The sequence below is a fragment of the Ambystoma mexicanum genome, chromosome 9 (genome assembly GCF_040938575.1).
Source record: "Ambystoma mexicanum isolate Mex_15411 chromosome 9, UKY_AmexF1_1, whole genome shotgun sequence".
Classification (NCBI taxonomy): Eukaryota; Metazoa; Chordata; class Amphibia; order Caudata; family Ambystomatidae; genus Ambystoma; species Ambystoma mexicanum.
In genome coordinates, this window is record NC_090931.1 from 1,382,615,624 (window position 1) to 1,382,632,124 (window position 16,501).

Below are 16,501 nucleotides of genomic sequence, written 5' to 3' on the forward strand. Positions count from 1 at the left end.
TCCAACAATGCACCCTCTTACCTTACTTCGAAGCTTAAGAGACACGTGCCCACTAAAGCCCTTGGATCCTCTCCTAACTGTTGTCTCAGTCAACCATGATTCAAGCACAAAAGAGCTGGTGGATCCAGCTTCCGGGTTCATGCTGCCACTTTCTAGAACAACCTCCTGCCTCAAATACGCGAAGAACCTTCCTTCCACCTGTTCTGTAACTGATTGCCACCCAATGTATGTAATGGTGCCTAGATGACCACAGGATTTGTGTGCTATTATAAATGATAAATGATTAAATAAATAAAATACTGTAGGGTAATAAACACCTTCAAAACATATTGGTATGCCACACCCTGGTTAATGCCATTTTTTGTAGAACACAATCTGGATTCCACGTGTAGCTATCAGGTTTGTCTCTGCTTTATCCACAAAATCCTTCTCTTCAAAATAAAAAGAACTCTTGAATTTTATCAATGCCTTATTTATGTACGTATCAGGCACTGCTTTCGCTGTCCTCATATCATCCAGAAGACTGATGTAAGAGCCAAATGTATCCTGGCAGAGACTGGCGGAACTTGGTTCCCTTCTTCCTGCACCAGGAGTAGCTGAACTCGTCATAGCCAAAAGAGCCGAAGATTACCCAGTGGGTGTGACCAGCCACATTTGGCAGCTGTTTGTGAGGGCGTTTCGGCAACACTTATTTCTAAGTACCATGCGCCCTTCCCAAAACCATGTGAAGTTCGTACCATAGAGTACCCTTTCTCTCCAATAACATTCAGTGGATCGCCCAAGCTCTTCAACTGTGGATCTTGGTCATGAAGAGCCAAAAGGACATGTTCATACAGGCATAAGAAGTACAGATCTCCAGGAATTGACCTTCAGGGTCAGCCAAAACGTAGCAGTAACCGTCTTTGTTGAAGTCAGGCTCCAGAGGATAACCATGGCATGGAAGGCACTGGGAGGAAAGCAACGGATCTTGTTCTTGTAGTTCCACCATTTTGTTTGTGTTTCAAACCTCTTCCTTTACCACTGCTTCTAGCGGAGACATCCCCATTAAGAGTAGCACTGATAAATACGGCATGTTTCTGCCTTTCGTTACCAAATTCTGATCCATTATTTCTAAGGTCCTGATCATGAATTCCAACCTTTGGATAAACCCCCTCACTGTGTTTGCTGTCTAAGTCTGGGTGCTCCTTCACTGGGAAAAAATCACGCTCTTTGCATATGGTCTTTACAATGCTATTTTGCCATGACATTATTTTTGTGGCTCGGTCTTGTGGTCATACTGTTAAACTGTATTCATATAATACCGCCTTGTTATGAATATTGGCCTAAGCCCATTCGCGTTGCACAGAAAACTGCATTTGAAATGCCCCGATTTCTACTCAACTTTGCCAGCATTTTAAGAACTATCCGCCATTTTAATTTTAACTCTTGCTTTGTGTCCTAAAATGGTGGACTGTGTTTTCAACTACAGCCGAGCCGAACAACCTTTGAGTTACGTCAACAGTTAGGCTGCTAAGAGCAGAATGTTTGTTCTGTGCAAAGAAACCTTGTGACTCGTATGTACTGCAATCCAAGTGTTGTCTGCGCTCACAAGCCTCATCCTCATATAAACAATGAGACAATGTAGAACAAACTCAGAACGTGTGTTTTTGCTGAACTGCATTGTGTTCATTCTCGGAACAAGGCTTACGGTGGATTGTAGAATCAACGTTGTCATTGTATTTTCATGGAAAAGCAAACGTGTTAAATATGTTAAACAATATTGTCATATTTTCATATGAACTGGGCACGAACCCTAGCATGTAAATTATTAGTTTGGAGAGGGGGCTGGACAATGATTGGAATAATGTATAAAAGAACCTGCATTAAGATGTCCAGCACTCTCACCCCTCACTGTGTCTGCTGGTACACACTGTGAGGTGTTAGGAGCCAGATAGCTATCTGTTTGCTTTGAATCTGTACAGAAATAAAGATACATGTATCTTTTGACCCGTGATTGGCGTATTTCATTTTGTGGTACTAAGCCTCGATATTTCTTTGGTCTTTCAATACACTTTCAGTGCCTGTCTATGAAAGGAATAATGTCCTTGTCTTTGGAGAACTTTGTTGCAGGTGTTCATCGTGGTTCCTGGACTGCCATGTGAGATTAGCAAGAGCAGTGAGGCGCATTTCCTTCAAATCATTTTGCTTGTTTAAGAAGTAGATGTTATTCACTCTCAGGGCCAACACTGCAGTAAAAGCCATAGTTGGCTATGAAGGGCAGAGATGTAATAGAGTCAATGCTGAAGGTTTCTGCTTAAAACTACTGTGAGCGGGGGTGGCGCTGTTGAGCAGCCCAAGATGGTTGCTCAGCTTTTGAGTTCCGTGTGGCTCAGCCGAAAATCCGCCTACAACTGCGGCCGACGTGATCCTGGACACCCCACATCTGGCTGTGCTGCTGCCTTTTCCCCCGGCGGCTGCATCCTGAAAAATCCCAGCTTGAATTGGACTCTGGGAGCCTGCCCACGGGTCCCCAGTGGCGGCAGCCCGTTGACTTACTGGGGCCTTGGCACGTGCTTGGCTCCTGCCCACTCCTCTCCGGCTCCCCACGCCTGTAGCTGACGTTGGAGCACGAGGCGCGATGCCTGTGTGCTCCGCCCCCCCCCTCGGGGGCCCCCACTGTGTGGACTGTGACTGGCCCGAGGATGTGGGATGGTACCATCAGCTGCTGCGGCCCCCCGTGGAAATCGCCGCTGTGAGAGCGGGTCCACCACAGGGGCCTCCGCTGGGGCATGCCACAGCCCCTCCCTTACCTCGATTACTGGATCCTCCAGCATCAACAACGCGAGGCGACTGGGATGGAGCCTGGCTGCCGTGCTGGATCTGTGGATTGTGGGCCTGTGCGGGGGTCCACGCTGACCAGGTGAGGAGTGGGCGGGTGCCCATTGAGGGGGTATCACAGTGCCCCCTGGACCTTCCTTCAGCCCATCGCCCAGCTGCTCATTGGGACCGCGGAACCTCTCCTCCCACCCTAACTTGGACCGTAATATCGCACCTGCTCACTTTGGAGAGTGGGCTCAGGGGAACTCATGCTACCAGCACTGGGCAACCTTCCACCCCCCCTCACTGGGGCTCCAGACTGCACCGTAACCCTCCTTGCTGCTGACCATTCACAATTAAGAGGCCCCTATGAACGTTGTGTGCCTAGCCCCCATCTCATCCCCTTTTTTCTGCAGCGACTGGGCTCCCGGGGAGCGTGACCTGGCGGGCTGAACTCACACGGTGCCTCCCAACCTTATAAGGGAGTGAACCCTTGCACCATAACTACAGCACTCTGCCAGGCTACTGTTTGCCTCTGTGGGTTGGCTACTTCCCCCTCTTGGCCCGCGAGTGGCCCAGCACTCTCCATCTGGCTGTGACCTCCTCACCTTTACTGCTGCCAGAGCCTGACCACCCCGCCGGCACGGGAATAGTGCCTACTGTCCTCTAATCCCCCAGTCCCTTGGCCATCCATCCTTCTCCATTGACTGCTCTTGTGGGCCCCCGCCACATTCAGGGCTGTACCAGCAATGCCAAACAGATCTAAAGGGGCCTCTAAGGGGGGAGCCATGGATAAATTTACAAAGACTGTTTCGAGGGCAGAGGCAGGACACACATCATCCCTGCAGGAGGAACCTGAGACTGACCCTAGCCCCGGTGCAATGACCCCCAATCTGACTACACTTACGGAGACTATGGCCAAGAATTTCGCCTCCTTTCAAGAGAAGTTGGACGACATCAACGCTAACGTCGCCTCCCTAAAAACACAAGTGGATCAGGCAGGTACCAGAATTATGGATGCCGAAAACAGGATATCAGCGAATGAGGATGAGATTCATGTGCTGCAGAACACAGTTGCCTCCTTGTCGTGCGACATGAAGAGTATGAGAGCAAAGTGCGACGACCTTGAATCGTGCTCTCGCAGAAATAATCTGCATATTATTGGGGTCCCCGAGAACGCCCTTAAGGGGCACATGGAGGATTCTGTCGAAGCCTTACTCAAAGACCTGTTAGGCAACCCCGCCCTTTCACCGTATTTCACGGTTGAACACGCCCACCGAGCTTTGTCACCGCGCCCCAAGCCAGGCGATATCCCAAGGCCTATCATTGCCAGGATTCTCAAATTACCGGGACAGAGAACTCATCCTTCTCCTGTCACGTGAGAAGGGAGACCTACGCCTCGAGTCCCACACCATCAGGATTTTCCCAGATTTTTCAATAGCGGTACAACAGGAGAGGCGCCAGTTCCTCGGGAACGAGAAACTGCTTAGGGAGTGCAATGTCCCATACGCCATCCTGTTCCCGGCACGTCTCAAAATTACTCACAACGGCAAACTGTACTTCTTTACTGTCCCAGATGAAGCGGTGAAATTCATCAAGGCGCATATACCACTTCATAATCCAGCAGCTGACCGCGCCAACGATGATTAATCAAGTGCGACCTAGCCCGACGTAGCCTAACTCATCTAATAATCCTTGATTCTGAATGGGACTATGGCAATAATGTACTGCAAACTCAGCAAACTAGGCCCCTTCCACATACACCCGGGCTATGGCTCAGCCCTTGTACTATGGACATTGATCCCCTTTTCCCTCTCAGGTTGTGGAGCTGGACTTGATCCCTAGATACTTCTTCAGTGTCATATTGTTTCCGATAACCTACTGGCTTTGGGGCCAGACATGGGGTCTGTTTACCGCAGAAACCCATCTCTGACAGCTCACGCTGTCCTACATGACACTCAAACGGCCGTCCACACAGCAACAGCATGCCTCACTGCAATTGCAAGGCTTATGTTTTGTTGGATGTTACTGTTTGTTGGACCCTGTTGGGCCCTGAAAGGGGCATATCTCAGTTGGATTTTGCCCTCCGACCGCTACTTCTCAGTGCATGTTGGTTTAGTTGGTGACACCTGCATTCGTGGTGGGGGGATCTCCACTGCAAGTTGGGGGTGGGCAGTGAGGGTGGGGGCTGGTAATGTTGGGGATTGGGGAAACGTTATAGTAAAAGGCAGACTGGCAGACCACACAACATCGGGGCACCCACATAGGGGTGTGCCCCATCCTAAATGTAAGCCACAACAACAGTGGTGGGATGTACCCTAGACTCTTGAAATGCTTACAACAGTGATGTCCTGATACGTTCGGGGCTTAAGTAACTACTCCAAGGCTCATAAAATCATAACCTACACCAATAGACACAGGTGCAAAATATTACTTTTGCAGGAAACGCACTCCACAGGCCTTCTGACCAAGTGTATGGCACCATCATGGGGTCCCCACAGATATTCCACCTCTTACTCAACCCGGGTCAGAGGGGTGTTGACAATGATTCACAAGTCAATTAAGTTCATACTCAACACAAGAGCTATATAGACCCAGAGGGAAGATACATTATACTGCACTGTGCAATTGCTAATAGGGAATATTAATTGGTGAATACCTACGGCGGTAACGTGGACTCTCCCGACTTTGTCGACCAGGTGGTATCTATATTGCTGGGCTATGTGGGGGTGCAGATCATCTGGGGGGGATATGAATTTCATATTAGACACTACACTGGATAGAACAGGCACAGCTCCCAGACCACTGTCCGGCGCGGCGCGCAGACTCCTAGCACACAGCACAACGCTCGATATTTAAGACACGTTGTGAGCACTGCATCCACAAACATGTGAGTACACTCACTATTCCTCAGTACACGATAGCTCCTCCAGAATTTACATGTTCCTTCTGTCAAGCGCAATGCTGGGGAGACTGGTGGAAACACAAATACTTGCTCGCACTCTATCGGATCATTCACTGATCCTGATATCCCTAGAATTAGGAGCATCTGCCCCTACCATTAACACATGGCCATTCAAGTCTTCAGCCCTACAGGATATCGTATTCAAGACTGACATTCTTTCTGACATCCAGTCCTATTTTGAGCTTAATACACCCCAGTCCACCACTGTGGGAGTCTGTTGGGATGCTTTCAAAGCCTTTATCAGGGGAATGTCCATATCGAGGGAGGCAGGAATCCTCAAAACTATAAGACCAGCCCTTGGCCGCTCCGAAGCTAAACTACGTGAACTAGAAAGAACCCACCCTGCATCAGTTGACCCTGCCACTCTTTACCAAATTAGCAAAGAACTCCAATTCTTTAATGAACAGGTCACTAGGGAGGTTCAATACTTCAGCCATCCACAGGCTGCCCCTAAATATGGTGAGGGGGACAGACCCGGCAGGACTCTGGCTGTATTGGCTAGGGGTGAGTAGGGCCAAACTCAGATTACCTGCGTCAAGGAAAGCCTGGGGTCGGTATGGTGGTCTGACCAGCAAATCCTTGAAGTCTTCACTGACTTCTACTCAGAACTATATTCTCAACCCCCCGAGCACAGTGATTCCCACATGCGTGACCTCCTTGAGCAGATACCGACGACCTGTATCTCCCCCGCAACCAGAGACCTACTGGACTCCCCCATCCTACTAGACGAAATAGTTGAGGCTATATCCAAGTTCCCTAGGGGGAAGGCACCGGGTCCTGATGGGCTGACGGCAGAATTTTACCAGGAGCATGTGGCTATACTGGCCCCCAAACTACTATGGAACAAGTCACTCCGGCTAGGGACCCTCCCCTCGACATTGCGTGAGGCCGTTATAACGGTTTTACTCAAACCCGGTAAACCCAATGACGAGTGCAGATCATACAGGCCCCTCTCGTTAATTAATCTGGACACTAAAATCTTTGCCAAAGTAATTGCCAATCGCTTCCTCCCAGTCATGTCATACATGGTCCACGACAACCAGTCAGGCTTTGTACCTGGGAGATCTATATCCCACAACTTTAGAAGGTTGCTTAATGTCATGTCGTGCATTGACCAGGGTGCGAGTGCAGTGGCAGTCACACTAGATGCACAGAAGGTGTTCGACATGTGTCCTGGAAGTACTTGTGGTTGGTGTTGGAAACTATGGGCATAGGGCCTAACATGATTGCATATATTAAGTTGTTGTACACCTCCCCGGTGGCCAGGGTCTGTGTCAACTCTCAGACTTCAGACCTGATCCCTCTCTTTAGGGGCACCCGACAGGGTTGCCCATTCTCCCCAATCCTGTTTGCCCTGGCAATAGAGCCGATGGCGGACTACGTCTGGGAGCGACACTCACGTAAAGGGATACGGCTAAAAGACTCCCCTGAAATTATTTTGCTCTATGCGGATGATGTATTATTGTTCATAAGAGACCCTGCTGTTCACCTTGACCCAATATTATGCGATATCACCCGTATAGGTACACACTCCGGGTTCACTATAAACTACACTAAATCCGAGATCTTCCCCCTCACCAGCTCCACGCTACAACCCACCACTGAGTACCCACTTCGCTGGTCCCCTGATGGGATCAAGTATCTGGGAGTCCAGGTTTCCCTGACCAAAGACACATTACTAGCAGACAACTACCTGACCGCGGCAGAGCAAGCCGAGGCCAAAATGGCGCGCTGGCGCACCCTTCCACTGTCACTAGCCGGGAGACTCTCACTGGTAAAGATGATCTTACTCCCCAAGTTGTTATACATATTCAGCAATGTGCCCATCTGGCCAGGAAAGAGATACTTCACAAACCTACACAAGCTGTTCGCTCAATTCTTATGGCACTCTGGCGTGGTGCCTATGAAATGGTCAGACATGACACTCCCCTACGATAGAGGGGGTTTCACCGCCCCAGGTATGCTACCATACTGGATTGCATCCCAGGCACAGTTCACATCTTACTGGTACCCCGGGCCCCCGTCTCATCCCCATGTCAAGCTGGAAACCCTGGCTACAGCAGGCACCAACGTAATGTCTTTAATTCTATATCAGCAGTACGAGCCGGATTCGCCTATCGACCACGGTGCAAGCCTGGGGTTGGATGTTCAAAACTTGTGCCGAACAACACCCGTACTACAAGTGGCTCCCCGCCTAGTTATTTCCCGGGCTGGAATCCACATATGATACCGCCCTGGTGCGACACTTGGAGGCCCTGGGATACCTCGCTCTTATGTGGCCAGGTCACTCAGGTTCCGCTCTGGAACTTCTGCAGTTCTACAGACTCTGCGCCGCCTTCCGAGATGCATGGCCTGACTTCCCCAATGAACCCCCAGACTCCCCTGGGATTGCCTACATTGCCAATTCGGGCGGCGCCCGTGGGGTGGTTTCTTCACTGTACAAACTCTTATTGACAGCTGCTCCCCCCCAGCCATCCAAAGCCCGGGACGACTGGGCATCCGAGCTGGAGTTGGAACTCACTGACCAGCTGTGGGAGAAGATGTGCTCTCATACCAACAGGGTTTCCCTAAACTTCCGCTATCACACCATACAGTATAAATGACTAAACAGGCTGTATTACACTCTGTGTAGGATCTCCAGCTTTACACGCTCTGACCCCCGGCTCTGTTCTCGCTGCGGCAAGGAGGGGGCTGGCCATTTACACATGTTCTGGGACTGCCCGGAGCTAGCCGCGTTCTGGGGCAAGATCATGGAAACGCTGTCCGAAATCACTGACTCTGTGATTGATCCCAACCCTCTGGGAGCTTTGTTTGGGGTGTGGCAGTCTGAAGGGGCTAAAGATATGACTACATTCCTGAATGTGAGCTGTATAATGGCTAAGAAATGGGTCTTGCAGAATTGGAAGAGCTCCACCCCCCCTTCATTCAAGAAATGGTTAACTTTACTCACGTGGTCCCGAAATTGCAAAGAAGAGTTCCTTGGTACGATCCCAGCCCGCTCATGCCCCACAAATATACGGTCTGCTTTCAACAGCTACCTGAATAGCTTAAGTGACACCTCCACTGTGGATGATTCCCCCCAGTCTTCTCCATTAATTGCTTGAGAACTTGATGCTCCGTGATAACTTATTACCTAACTGCTGTTGTCCGACTGTTTCTATATACCTCTGTATTTACCTATACATGTACCAAATTTGTTTTGACTGCTCTGATGTATGTGTATGCTATACGCCTCTGTCAACAAAAATAAAAGTTAAAAAAAAAAAATACTGTGAGCATATCTCACATAGCAATTGGATTTCTCCAAGGTGCCGGCCACTGTCACCATTCACAGAACCACTCCAAGCATCCATGGCTTCTGAGCTGTCATCTACTCTTTCCAGAGTGTCTTTCCTATTGGAGGACTCTGCTTCTAAAACACCTGTGACATTAATAATGGCGATATCGCTGCTCTCCTCATCTGTTGCAACAGGTGCAACCAGTGCCAAGCTGCTGCTCTCAGCATGGTTGGTAACTGCAGCATACCTGATATGATAGGCTATTTATAATGCGCTTAATACCCAGAGGTTTCTAAGCGCGGACCCGGGGATCGAACCCGTGTAGCTCTGTGTCGTCTTGCTTCCAAGGCGAGCATGTGACCTCTTTGTGTGCTGCTGCAGGTGTGGGTAAGGCTTCATTTCTAGTTATTTCCTCGGTGGTTGGCACAAGATTAGCCTCAATGGTTGCCATATTTGTCGCCTGGCCAATTCCTTCAACTTCAAAGAACTGCAATTATTATTCCCTCAATCAGTAGTCTAGCAACCTCTAATGGATAAACAGATCATTCGGACCAGCCAACATTGTATTATGAGATTAGATTAAGGGCCTGATTCACAGAACGTTTTCCTGTGGGATTGTGCCATTATAAACTGCTTCTGTGAGAATTTAGCATACAAGATTTAAGCATTGACAACTATCAGAGCAATAGCATACCATTAAGTAGTATTATTTCTGGGAAATTAGGTGTTTCATTGATCATACAAAAGAAAATTCTGCTATCAATCCTCAAAACACATTATTGTATTTTATTTGTATTTATCATTTATTTATTATATTGGGCATTATACATCAAGGAATTGTGTTGCAAAGCACCCACAGGGCAAAGGGAAGGGTACAAGGGAATAGCAGGAAAATGGAATATGATAACAGCGATGAGCAAAATACAAAAGCGGTCCTACTAGGCCTTGTGAACATTCGGAGTGTGTAAGTGCAGAGAGACGGAAGGGGCAGGGTAAGGGGGTAAGTGCTAGAGGTTTCACAGGGGTCGGGGGCAGAGATATGGATGACAAAAGGCAACAGGTGAGTGCCAGAGAGCCAGTTGCAAGGCAACAGGTAAGTGCCAGTCAGTGACCACTTGGTGGAAGAGAGGTCACCAGCCAATGCTATAAGTGCAGACCTGTGAGACATCACAGGCCAGTGGTGACAGAAGACAAGTGCAGGGGGAGGGTGGATTCTCCGGGCAATTGGACAGAAGGCCAGGACCCAGAAGGACAAATAAGGGCACAGGCCACCAATCACAGCGACTGTGGGGTTTAGCATGAGAGGGAGATAGGGAAGAATAAGGAGAAGAGGAAAGACTTGAGGTGCTTGCGGAACTTGAGCATATCTGACTCAAGTTGAAGAGAAAGGGGGAAACTGTTCCAGAGGATGGAGCCCGCCGAGGAGAGAGAACGGCAACCCATTCTCTGCTTAGAGAAACGCTTGACAAACAGAGAGTTGAAGCTGGAGGATCAGAGGGATCTGGAAGGAGAGTATTTGGTGAGAGCAAGTTGCAGATAGCATGGTCCCTGGCCACAGACCGCCTTATGGATGATGCAGAGGGATTTAATTTTGATCCTTGCAGCAATCAGAAGCCAGTGGAGAGATTTTAGGGATGGAGAGATACGTCCCTTAATCATAGTTGACGGGTCTCGTGCATCGATGGAGTTGGATGTAGTTGATGGTAGTCGGACTGGGGCTGCATGGTGGTGAGAGTTAGTATGTTGTTTTGACTGTTTGGCAAGGGGTGAAGGGTGGAGGAAGGTGCTCCATGAGCAGAGACCAGCATTCCTTATGTGGGACAGAGGTGGGGTCGAGAGGCGAGTTAAGAGACATTTAGTACATGCAGAGAGACATAGGGGCCCAGCATATCCAGAGCAGGGTTTCATTGTGTGCTGGGCAGGAGTGGTTAGCAAAGTGATGGAAGAGCATCTGGATGTTTTAGCAGTCGTTTTGTTGTACAGAAGTTGCAATACATGAGCAAGGAAGGGTGTCAGGGGGATTGAATCATGATCAGGTCGGACATGTATAGATGTATAAAGCGCAGAGCATACCGTGTAAAGGGGATAGGGTGCAGGTGTTTTCCAGAGTCTTCACAGGGGACTTCTCAGGTGGCCTTGTCTGTGGGACTTTGTTGAGGGCCGGCGTCGCCTGCCGGCTCCCATGTTCCCTTTGCATTTTGTTTCTGGCCAGCCAATCAGACCACGCTGAAGGCGGGCTCCTGGTAGCAGGCAATTTAGGCAGGTGTATCCCAAAATTTGGCGGCCATCTTAAGAAGGCATTTTGCCGATTTGGGGATCAGTTTGCTTAGGTAAAGTGCATCATCATGGGGCATCAAATCGTGGAATTTCAGCAGGGCAATCATAATATCTCTGTTGCTTATCTGGTTATGCAAAACCAGTTGCTGAAAAAGCGCAGCTAGAGGAGTGCTGCAGTCGGCCTGAAATGTTTAATCACTACTACTTGTGCACTAATCTAACTAACCGCTATGCAGAGTAAAGGTGTAGTCTATATATGTGAGTTCTTACGTGCCAGTTCTAATATCCACAGTGTGTAGGTGTTCTTGCAGCGTCACATAATAACAAGCAATTATTATTTGAATGAATGAGCAGATGTGGTGGTCAATGATAATATGGTGGTGTCAAAGAGTATGAACTAACTTGTTAAGAAAACCCCCTGCCTACCCAAAACTATCATCCTAGCCCTCTATCAGGCTCTCCTGGCACTTGAACCTATCCACTTCGATAAACACCCTCTTTCCTTATTAGGTTGAAGGTATTCTGTTTCATAGCAATTGCAGACTGCAACCGTTTGAGGGGTGGTCAGGGTTATTGCTACAGATGAAGGATACAGGCTTGATAGTTGGGTAGCAGTTTTAAGCAGTAAGAGAGTAAAGCAGAGTGACAGTCATCAAGCAGTGTCATTTCAGGCGGGCATGGATGGGCAGGAAGAGTCAGAGAGAAGCAGTTGGGATCGCAAACAGAGGCATAGAAGGACAGGCACAGTAAGTGGTTTTTTTAAGGGTTTCTCGGGCAAATTGACTTTGGCCCTCAACTTTTTGCTTTTTTCCTCTTAATGTTTTTGGATCAACGACTACTTTCCAGTAGCCAGACGCCCTTCTCTTGTAGTCTCCTTGCCATTATAACACTTTTAAAATGATTTAAGGTATATGGTCTTTAGTGTATCCAAAGACGCACACGCCCAAGTGTGCCTCTTGGGTGCCCCATTTTTCCCATAGGTGATTCTATCAACCTACATAGGATTTAGGGGGTAGCTTGGTGGGAGCAGTACTTTAGTTTTGGCTTCACTAAAGGTCCTTTAGTTTTACCAAATTGGTAGACCAATGTGCCTCTTTAGTAGCCATTGGGGAAACAGTGCATTTTTCAAAATCCTGCTCTCGGCCATTTTGCAGAATAGGGCTCCCTTTGTTCGGGGCAACTACCAGGTGGCCATATAATGGCTGTTCTGAGCATTTATACTCTTTGTGAGCCCACAGTGGCAGCTTCCATTTTGGTCCTAAGGGATTTAGACAAGTATAAGACCTGAGCTCTCCCTTTCACTTTGTATGGGGTGGTTTCAGCTAGGTGTCAGTCCTACTGACCAACCTTCTCGTGATTGATTGGCTGACTATTGTCTAACCTCTTCTTTTTATGGTGGTATTTGGGCTATGGTTGGTCCCTGCCTAACTCTCTTAATTTCTGTTCCACTGCTTAAACGTGTCAGGTCTGCTGTCCTGCTTAAGGGGATTTTCTTGTCAATTCCCACTGTGTTTGCAATTTAAAGCCCTTCCTTGGACATACTCGTTGGATACAGTAGATTGGGAATATCCCAGGTTTTTTTTGCCTTTGGAGGTCTATTCCAGGCTTCCTGAAGACTCCTGTTGACTCCTTCTGGTGAGTCGAGCCCTCCACACTGGAACGTTGTCTGGGCCGTTTATTTCTACCACCCTACAGCATCGGCCTCTTGGCTGGACGTTGCCACTGACAACCAGAAGGGGGTTGAGACTTCAATATCCTGCCAGTTCTTCAGCTTGGGATGTCCAAGGATGCCTACAACTGATTACCTTGTCATAGGATCATTTCCGGCTGTTCTGCTTTCACCTTCTATCCACTGAACCACCAAGAGCCATCTTTACGGATCCCATGTCTACCTGGAGCCTTTCTCAACAGGTTTTTTATTTCAGGCTTGAAGGTCGATGTTGCAGGAAGTCTTTTTATTTCATTCTGTGGTCATCTGCATCTTCGCTGGCTCAGGGTGCCAGCCCCCGGGTTCTGAATCCTAAAAATTGCATTTGTGCTTACCATGCTCTTTGATGGTGCTGGAGCCATTTTCACCAATGTGTTTAATTACCTCCATTGAAGCCCATGAGCCATTGAATTTCAACCCATTGTTTACTGTGGAGCGATCAACCTGGTCAGGAACTCTCCTGAATTGACTCTGGGGTACCTACAGGCCTCTGCACATGTTTCCTGTACTCACAAGGGGCACAGTGATATCCGGGCAAAGAATTATAACTTCTGTACTGCTTGTGATTTTTAATGCATTTTCAAAGTTATGCTCTGCATTTCACCAACAGTGAATATAGTGTGTAGCTACTTTTGGTGATGCTGTAAATATTGTTATTTCTACTGTACTGGTAAGGTTACTGTTTCTAAATATGTAGTATTCATTCTTGGAAGCTTTCGGCTATGGTTTGGAAATGTTTCACACCCTCTATGGCTATGATAGATTATCATGTGTGCATTTGAATTATTTTTAGTAATAGCTCTACGGAGTCCAAATTAATGTTGAGGGATGGTTTAGGCCCGAGGGATTTTTAGCACATCATTCCTTTTGGTTACAATGTCTGCTTCCCTTTTTCTGCCAATCCTATGTCCACTCTAGGGCCTTCCACATATACCAGGCTGAGGCTTTAGGGCACTTACTGAATTGTGCAGGCCCATAGGTGATTTCACTTGCTTGTTAGGTTCTGTGGATCCCTTGTTCTTCACACACCCTGTTAATTTATGTTGGGTGCCTATGTCAGGTAGTGGACCCATAACTAGGCAGTGAGCTATGGAGCATCCCTTGTAGACATTTACTGCTTTTTTATAATACACTGGATATCTTTTTTAATACTGCGTATTATACCTTAAGTACGTATTTGAAATGTTATATTTCCACATGTGAGATAATGACGTATATATATGATTTAGTATATCAGTGTGGTGTATTCTCTACAGATATGTGCAAGGACTGACTGTACATTTGTGTGAGCCTACTACCGCTATTTGAGAGTTAAGCCTTTCCGATATCTGTCCACATCATCCACTTCATAGAGAGGTTTGGTTACCCTTTCTTTTCAGATGTGTTCTCCCCTGTTAATGTCAATGGTTTTACTGCCCTCAACAGAGAGTGGTACAAAAACTGTTTAACAGATGGGTCGCTAGAGAAAGGGTCAGAGAGAAGTAGAGAGGTTAGAGTGGGGCTGGCCAACAGAGGCATAGGAGGACAGGCGCAATCAGCAACACACAGACAGTGATATAGACACAGTCACATATCAAGAATGGTACAGACCAACAGGAGGACCGAGCAACAAAGAGACTGAAGGAGACAGTGAGGGAGCGCGAGGGAGGGCAGAGGAAGAGAGGGAGAGGGAGAGGCAGAAATAGACAACAGAGTTATTACTTCAAGCTCACAGATCAGAATGCCAATTTAATTTGTGACTGGAGCAGTTGGTGCATTTCTGGTGGTTGAATTCCTCTGGGTGGACTGCATGATGCAGTGGCGGACTTGAACAATGGTCTGGAGGGATGCCCAGATCAATCACCAGTGGTGTAGTCTCATTCATAGCCTTACATCCACCAGCATTTTGTTTGTCCCTTGTCACCCCGCGTGGGACTGGTAGTTTCAGTCGTGGGTCCTGAGTCTCTGGTGCCTGGAGATTCAAGCAACACCTCACAGATGATGCTCGAAGTGCCAGGGGTAGCTTGTGGTATCGTGCAGAAGGGATGTGACCAAGCAGTTGGTTCTATGTGATTTGGCCGAAAAGATTTGATCAGATATTTCTTTTTTTTCCTGGTTGATTTTGCTGCAAAGATACATGCAGTGGAGACCCACGGGACCCCACCCTTAACATCCATACATTAATTATTAGCCTAAACCCAGCCCCCACATATATTTGGGGCAAAATCCAATGAAAAAATGTGATGAATTCTACTTCGATGGAATCTGCTGCGGCCAAATCTCCTGTTACCAAGCAGTTGGTGAGAGAGAACCTAGTTGGCATCTGTTATTTCCCGTTCTGTAATGGTATTGCCGGGTGAAGAACAATGGTCTAGAGAGCAACCGCCAGTGGTTAAGATTTATTTATATATCCTTGCCGCCCTCAACCTTCTGTTTTAGTCTTGGCCACATTACCAGAATTCTGGCACTGTTGGAAAAGTACAAGAGTTATCCATGAGGAGTACTCTTAGTGCATGTATCGGAATTCCCTCACCTTAGCAGCAAGTCTATCCTGCTATCAGTTCAATCATCCTACAGAGAATCCCCAGTGGCACCCAGACCACACACACACACATTAATGTTCTCTGGCAATGGATACAAAATGTCACTCTCCAAGCCTTTCTCTTCCCCACAGCCAGACCCAGGCTGTAGGAGAACCCCAGTGACAAGCAGGCCACACACACTCACACCAGCATTCACAACCATTTACTGCAGACATAACTCTCCCAATTCCATAGTCAGACCATAGGAGAACCCCTGTGTTTTCTTCAAGTGGCCACAGACCCATTAGCTGACAGCCAAAATCAAACTACTGGAGAACCCCTAAAGTACCAATACCATACTTGCCAAAATTCACCACTATAATTGACTTGCTTAGCCCAGTCGCAGCCAGAATCTAGCAATAGGCAAAACCCAGCCTCACCCACACTGTATGATATGATGATATGATGTGGCATTTATAAAGTGCCTCTAAACAAGTGTTTCTAGGCATGACAAGACAAGGAGGGGTAAACAAGGGAGGACAACATTTGATTTGACTTGATTTGATTTGAAACGTTTAGAAGCTTGCACACAACCAACTGAATTGGATCCTGGCGCAGATGAAAAAAGAAGGACTGAGTGTAAAATCCACACCTAGATAGTGGTATCATTGAGATCACGAGGGAAGGAGGCATTTATTTAAAGAGGTGGGCCTTTAGGCCTGCTCGGAATGCCAGAAAAGAATTGGCCTTTCTTAGGTTCAGTGGAAGGCTATTCCACAATCTAAGCCCGGCAACCGAGAATCTACAGTCTCCCCTTGAGACACATTTTGTCCTTGGGATGGCAAGCAGAAGTTTGTCTTCCGACCTCATGGCCCAAGCAGGGCGGTACTGGTTCAACGTATTCCTTAGAAAGCTTGGTGCCAGGCCGTTAATACATTTGTACATGATCTAGAACTTTATGCGGTCCTCCACTGCT

General features: G+C 47.8%; 1 pseudogene; it reads right to left on the reverse strand.

Annotated features, from left to right (window-relative positions):
• Positions 1-348: 348 nt before the first annotated feature.
• LOC138487469 (set1/Ash2 histone methyltransferase complex subunit ASH2-like) lies at positions 349-9,192 on the reverse strand (annotated as a pseudogene).
• Between the last annotated feature and the right edge of the window lie 7,309 nt (positions 9,193-16,501).